The sequence below is a fragment of the Prunus dulcis genome, chromosome 6 (genome assembly GCF_902201215.1).
Source record: "Prunus dulcis chromosome 6, ALMONDv2, whole genome shotgun sequence".
Classification (NCBI taxonomy): Eukaryota; Viridiplantae; Streptophyta; class Magnoliopsida; order Rosales; family Rosaceae; genus Prunus; species Prunus dulcis.
This window is the reverse complement of record NC_047655.1, coordinates 17,477,900-17,484,848: the sequence shown is the minus strand read 5'-3', so window position 1 is coordinate 17,484,848 and position 6,949 is coordinate 17,477,900. Positions and strand designations below refer to the sequence as shown.

At 43.6% G+C, this 6,949-nt stretch overlaps 1 pseudogene; it reads left to right on the top strand.

The window, feature by feature from the left end:
- Positions 1–2,903: 2,903 nt before the first annotated feature.
- Positions 2,904–5,674, top strand: LOC117630382 (annotated as a pseudogene).
- The last annotated feature ends 1,275 nt before the right edge of the window (positions 5,675–6,949 follow it).

The following is a 6,949-nucleotide window of genomic DNA, read 5'->3' as shown; positions in this document are numbered from 1 at the left end:
AACAAGGTTTTAAATAGGGAAAGTTATTTAGGTCAAGCATCCTACAAAAGCCTATAAACCTAGCACTAAGAAGAAACAGAAAACTCTACATTCTTCACCCTACTTTGGAAGAGCCACCAAGCACAACAAACACGTGCCGATTCCTTCACCATAGAAATATCCCAAACACCAAACAAGCTTCGTGCTACCCATTTGATCAAGATCAAGTCTCTACGACCCTTGTATCAAACACATATTTTCTTTAAATACTTTGGAGATCGACTCAGAGGATTCAATACAGAGATTGTAACCCTAAATTTCATTAATACGATATTATTTTGTACACGTGTTCCTGTCTCATTTGTCGCAGGATATTCGTGTTTACAAATTCGGCACACCCGGTGGGACTATCTTTGCCTCTCATCTCTTTTTCTAGTTCCAAAATCAACCAACACGCCAAAAACGATGGCTTCTAAGAAGATTCAAACTATTCCTGCAACAAAAGGGAAAAGCGTGAGCGCCTTCTTCTCAAGCGGAGATTCTGCTGGGGTCATCACCTGGAGCAGGCCAAGGTAATATCCGCAACTCAACATGTTACTTCCATAACGACTCAAGCCAAGGCGAAAGATGTTCAACGAAGGTGCGAACCGGTTATCAATTTGGCCTCGTTGGGGCAAAAGAAGGATACCTCTCGAGTGGATGAGAGAAACTCTCAAAGTGAAGGAAGGAGTTTTTCAGGTTCGAAGAAATCAAGAAAACTCTCACTCTCGCCTGTTTCAAAGGCTGACTCGAGCACAAGCTCATACCATGGATCCCCACCTGACGACAAACAGAAGAAGATTACCTCGGCGTCTATAGGTGAGTCTTATTCTATGGCTATGCAGGTTATGGCGACAGGAGCAATGTCTATTGAAGAACAGCTGGCCCATATGAGCGAAGCAATCACAGAACTGACGAAGATGGTCGAAGAGAAGGATGTGCAGATTGCTTCTCTCATCAACAAGTGGGAAGCGCATCAGTTTAAAGAGCCTGTCAAGATGTACACAAGAAATGAGCACATCATGAAGTTGAATCCAGCGCGAAAGGATTGGGTCATGAAACAGAGTCGGACGAGAAGTTGTACGGAAAAGTCGTCGACGCCGCCTCGGCAGGTTCATTATCGGTCCAACAACTTCAAGACATGATCGCGAACACCATCTGGGTTCAATACGGAGCACCTTCCCGAGACACGCTCATATAGTCCAAGCCATACATCACGACAGGATATCAGCCTCCCAAATTTCAACAATTTGACGGAAAGGGCAACCCAAAACAACACGTTGCACACTTTGTCGAAACATGGAATAATGCTGGGACGGGGGATGACTACCTGGTGAAATAATTTGTTCGTTCCTTGAAAGGAAATGCATTTGATTGGTATATAGACTTGGAGTCCGAGTCCCTCGACAGTTGGGATCAAATGGAGCGAGAATTCTTGAACAGATTCTATAGTGCTCGTCGATTACCAAGCAATGGAAAGATGAACCTGTCGTCGATTACATCAATCGGTGGCGCTCGTTAAGCCTGGATTGCAAGGATAGGCTTTTGGAGTTTTCTGCAGTTAAGATGTGCATTGGGGGTTGCTTTACATTCTACAAGGGATTAAACCCCGCACGTTTGAGGAGTTAGCCACACGTGCCCATGATATGGAGTTGAGTAGTCACGGAGGAAAGCATGAGCCCGTCATGGAGCGAAGAAAGGAGAAAGTCTTTGGATAAAAGATAGATAAGCCCCTCTAGAAGCCTACCAAGGAGGCAATGACAATAAACATTGTCCCTATCAAAATCTCCACCGGAGATAAGAAGAAAGAAGTCGAAAGGATGAGGCCATCCCGAGAGGTGGATAGACGTCGACGGACTTTGAAAGAGTTAGAGGAAAAATGTACCCCTTCCCTAACTATGATGTCATAGGTATGCTCGAGGACTTGCTTGAAAAGAAGGTGATAGAATTGCCAGAATGTAAGCGGCCTGAAGAGATGAATCAGGTTAATGACCCTAAGTTTTGCAAATACCATCGAATTGTCAGCCATCTAGTTGAGAAATGTTTCGTGTTGAATGAGCTAATTATGAACTTAGCTAGGCAAGGAAGGATTGAGTTGGACATTGACGAAATCGGAGATGCGAACGTTGCCATAATTGTGTTTGGATCCTTTGATCCGGTGACGTTACCCACATTGTCGAAAAGATTGGAGTTTCAATCAACAAGAGGCATACACCAGGTGATTGATCCATGTACAAAAAACAGAACAATCAAGGTGGTGATGGCTTCATTGGTGACTTATCTTTCAATGACAATGAAGGATGGACACTTGTTACTCATCGGATGCCTCGTACGAAGCGCATTCCTCAACAACAAAATACTCAATCAAAGAGGGAGCGGCGAAAGAGGAGTTTGCACAAACGCTCTAAAAGCAAAACTAGAATAATGGCGAGGAGAGATTATGGCCAAGAAAGTAGACCACTAACCCAAGAACCACGAGTTCCAATTACGCTAGGAGAATACTTTCCCAAAGTGTTCTTCGTAAGAGGACCAACGGAGACTGTTCATATGACAACTTGCTATCAAGTAGATGACGAAGATGTCTTGGAAGGAAGATCTAAAACTCATGAAGAGCAAAAGGTCCTGACACAGGTAGAGGATCCACCATCGCACTTCAATATTGAGGAAGCGGTGGAACTTCCTGAAGCAATACGCTACCCGCATTGGTAAAGGCGCTAATGGACCTTAATATTCATCCAAATAAAATAAGAGAAACTGAAAAATTAGAAACTACGTCTCAAGACTGTGCTATTTGTTGCGCGACATGTGCTTCCATCACATTCACCGATGAAGATTTTTTGTTAGGGTCCAAACCACACAACCGTCCGCTTTTCGTATCCGGGTATATGCGAGAACAGAAACTTAGTCGCATGCTCGTGGATGGAGGTTCGGCAGTAAACATCATGCCAAAGTCCACAATGATAAAGTTAGGCATCACCGTGGAAGAATTGTCTCGAAATCTTCTCATGATTCAAGGCTTCAATCAAGGAGGGCAAAAAGGCATGGGCATGATCAGAATTAAGCTCGTGATAGGTGACTTAAAGTAAAACACCTTATTTCACGTGATTGATGCTAAGACTTCCTACAATCTTCTTAGGAAGGCCGTGGGTACATGAAGATGCGGTCCATCACCTTGCAGTCAAACCTGGAACGCGTCCAATCAAACAACCTCAACATTGCTTCCGTCCGGAGCTCCTAAGTCAAATCGAAGCCGAAGTTGACAAGTTAATAGCCGCCGGATTTATTAAGGAGGTGAAATACTAGACGTGGATAGCGAACATTGTTCCGGTGAAGAAGAAAATCACTGGACAAATTCGTATTTGTGTTGACTTCCGAGACTTAAACGAGGCTTTTCCGAAGGATGACTTTCCATTGCCCATAATTGAGCTCGTGCTTGATGCAACCACAGGTCACGAAGCCTTATCTTTCATGGATGGTTCATCTGGATACAATCCAATAAGAATGTCGCCAGAGGACGAAATACTCACAGCCTTCCGCACTCCAAAAGGAATTTACTGTTACAAGGTGATGCCATTTGGCCTCAAGAATGCAGGTGCGACCTATCAACGTGCAATGCAAAAGATCTTTGGTGACATGCTTCACAAGAATGTCGAATGCTACGTTGATGACCTGGTGATCAAGTCAAAAAGAAGAGAAGATCACTTGAAAGATTTGAGAACGGTGTTTAACAGATTGCGGAAGTACCAACTCAAGATGAACCCTTTGAAGTGTGCTTTCGGCGTCACGTCAGGTAAATTCCTTGGTTTCATCGTTAAACATCGAGGCATCGAAGTAGATCAGACTAAGATTAAAGCCATCCGAGATATGCCCGAGCCAAGAAATTTACATGAGTTGAAAAGTTTACAAGGACGCCTCGCGTTTATTCGGCGATTCATCTCAAACTTAGCAGGGAGGTGTCAACCATTCAGTCGCCTTATGAAAAAGGATGTTCCATTTGTTTGGGATGAAGGCTTGTCACAATGCCTTTGAAAGCATAAAGAAGTACCTATCGAGTTCACCACTGTTAGGAGCTCCTATTCCAGGCAAACAACTCAAATTGTATATTGCGGCTCAAGAAAGGTCAATTGGAGCCCTTTTAGCGCAAGAGAATGAGTTACACAAAGAGCAAGCACTCTATTATCTAAGCCGAACGCTTACTGGTCCCGAACTAAATTACACGCCTATAGAAAAGACGTGTCTTGCACTTGTTTTTGCTATCCAAAAGTTAAGGCACTACATGCAAGCATTCACGGTCCATCTAATTGCACGAGCCGACCCGGTGAGGTACGTTATGTCAAAACCAGTCTTGACGGGGCGTTTGGCCAAGTGGGCGTTACTTCTCAATCAATATGAAATCATCTACACTCCAGCAAAGGCGGTTAAGGGGCAAGCTGTTGCAGACTTCCTAGCCGATCATCCAATTCCAGCAGACTGGGAAATTTCAGATGACTTACCCGACGAACAAATCTTCTTCGCTGACATTTCTCCTGCTTGGATGATGTTCTTTGATGGATCGGCTCGTAAAGACGGGGCGGGGGCTGGCGTAGTCTTCGTATCACCCGAGAGGCACGTGTTGCCCTATTCATTCTCCTTAAGTGAACTTTGCTCGAACAACGTTGCAGAATACCAAGCTTTGATCATGGGCTTACAAATGGCCGTGGAGATGAAGATATCGAGCTTAGAAGTATATGGTGACTCCATGTTAGTGATCAACCAACTGCTGACTCACTACGAAGTTAGAAAGGATGATCTAATTCCATACCACCAATTAGCCACGCAATTACTAGAAAGCTTTGACTCCGTGACGCTGGAGCATGTGCCAAGAAAAGATAACCAAATGGCAGATGCGTTAGCCAACCTTGCCGCTACATTGGCATTGACAAAAGAAGAAGCAATAAATCTTCCAGTTTGCCAACGTTGGGTCGTTCCATTAACGCTTAGGACATCGCAAGAAGGAGTCAACGTTATCTCGGTACTGTCCATTGACGTTGACGACTGGAGACAACCTTTAATTGATTATCTTGAGCATGGGAAACTGCCAGATGATTCAAGACATCGATCAGAGGTACGACGTCGGGCACCTCGATTCATTTATTACAAAGAAATTCTCTACCGTCGTTCATTTGAAGGCGTATTTCTAAGATGCTTGGACGAAGAAGATGCATTCAAAGCAATGGAAGAGGCTCACTCAGGAATTTGTGGAGCACATCAATCAGGGCCAAAGCTACATTTCCAAATAAAAAGGATGGGCTACTATTGGCCGACTATGGTCAAGGATTGCATGGATTATGTGAAGAAATGCCAAGCATGTCAATTCCATGCCAACTTTATCCATCAACCGCCGGAGCCGCTACATCCTACAATTACTTCTTGGCCATTTGATGCGTGGGGTCTTGACGTGGTGGGACCAATAGCACCTAAATCTTCCGACGGTCATTCTTACATCCTTGCAGCCACAGACTACTTCTCAAAATGGGCAGAAGCTGTGCCTCTAAAGGAAGTGAAGAAAGAAAATGTGGTGAGCTTTATCAAGGTAAACATCATTAATCGGTATGGTGTGCCACGCTACATCATCACAGATAATGGCAAAGCCATTCTCGAATCGGTTGATGGATAAATTGTGTGAAGACTTTGGTTTCAAACAACGCAACTCTTCAATGTACAATGCACCAGCCAACGGTCTTGCGGAAGCGTTCAACAAAACTCTTTGCAGCCTGTTGAAGAAAGTTGTTGGAAGAACCAAGAAAGATTGGCATGAAAGGATAAATGAAGCTTTGTGGGCTTATAGGATGACATACCGGACGCCTACTCAGGCTACACCGTACACACTCGTATATGGTGTGGAAGCAGTCTTGCCTCTAGAAAGTCAACTTCCATCATTGAGGATGGCCATACAAGAGGGATTGACTGATGAAGAGAATGAGAAGCTACGTCTCCAAGAGTTAGAAGCACTAGACGAAAAGAGACTCGAAGCGCAACAACGCTTAGAGTGTTATCAAGCCCGGCTTTCGAATGCTTTTAACAAGAAAGTACGCCCCAGATCTTTTCAGGTGGGAGATCTCGTCCTCGCATTACGTAGACCTATCATCACAACACACAAGACTGGAAGCAAGTTTACTTCGAAATGGGATGGGCCCTACGTAGTACAAGAAGTATACACAAGTGGCGCTTACAAGATTATAACGGAGGATGGTTTAAGAATTGGCCCTATCAACGGAAAATTCTTGAAACGATACTATGCATGAAGTGACACCAGAGCACCTGGCCCGCATGAGCCTAAACTGCGTACGGCACCCCAAAAAAAAAAAAAAAAGGCTTGTTAGATTGAAAACCCGAAAAGGCAGTCTAAGAAAAAAAATTAGAGCCCAAGAAAGTCCGTTGAACTGAAAACCCGAAAGGGCGGTTCAAGCAAAAGTTAGGACACAAAAAAAAAAAAAAAAATCTTTGAACTACATGATGACTTGATCCCTTTTCATCGAGGGTACGTAGGCAGCTTGGACAAATAATTCCAAGTTCAGTCACATCAAAATAAAAACAAAGGGTTTCCCACATCAATCCGAACCATTGAAAAAAAAAAATTAATGAAATGAGAAAATGCTTTTATTTCATCATGAAAGTTAATTGGTAAACATCAACACTTTGACAAGTTCAAAGAGAAATATAATAAAGCAAAGAAAGTTTACAACAACAGAATTTGCTATTCCCAAGACAAATCCTTGAAGCCGTTACGCAGTTTCTCAAAGGAAACTCGTAATGTATCTAAAGTCTCGGCATCTGCAGCTGATAGTACAGGAGCTTCTTCAACCGCAGTCTTATCCTCTCTCAAGCGGGTGACTTCACCATGATGATAAGAAAGTTGTGCATCACTCTCTGAAAGTGATCCGTTTAGTTG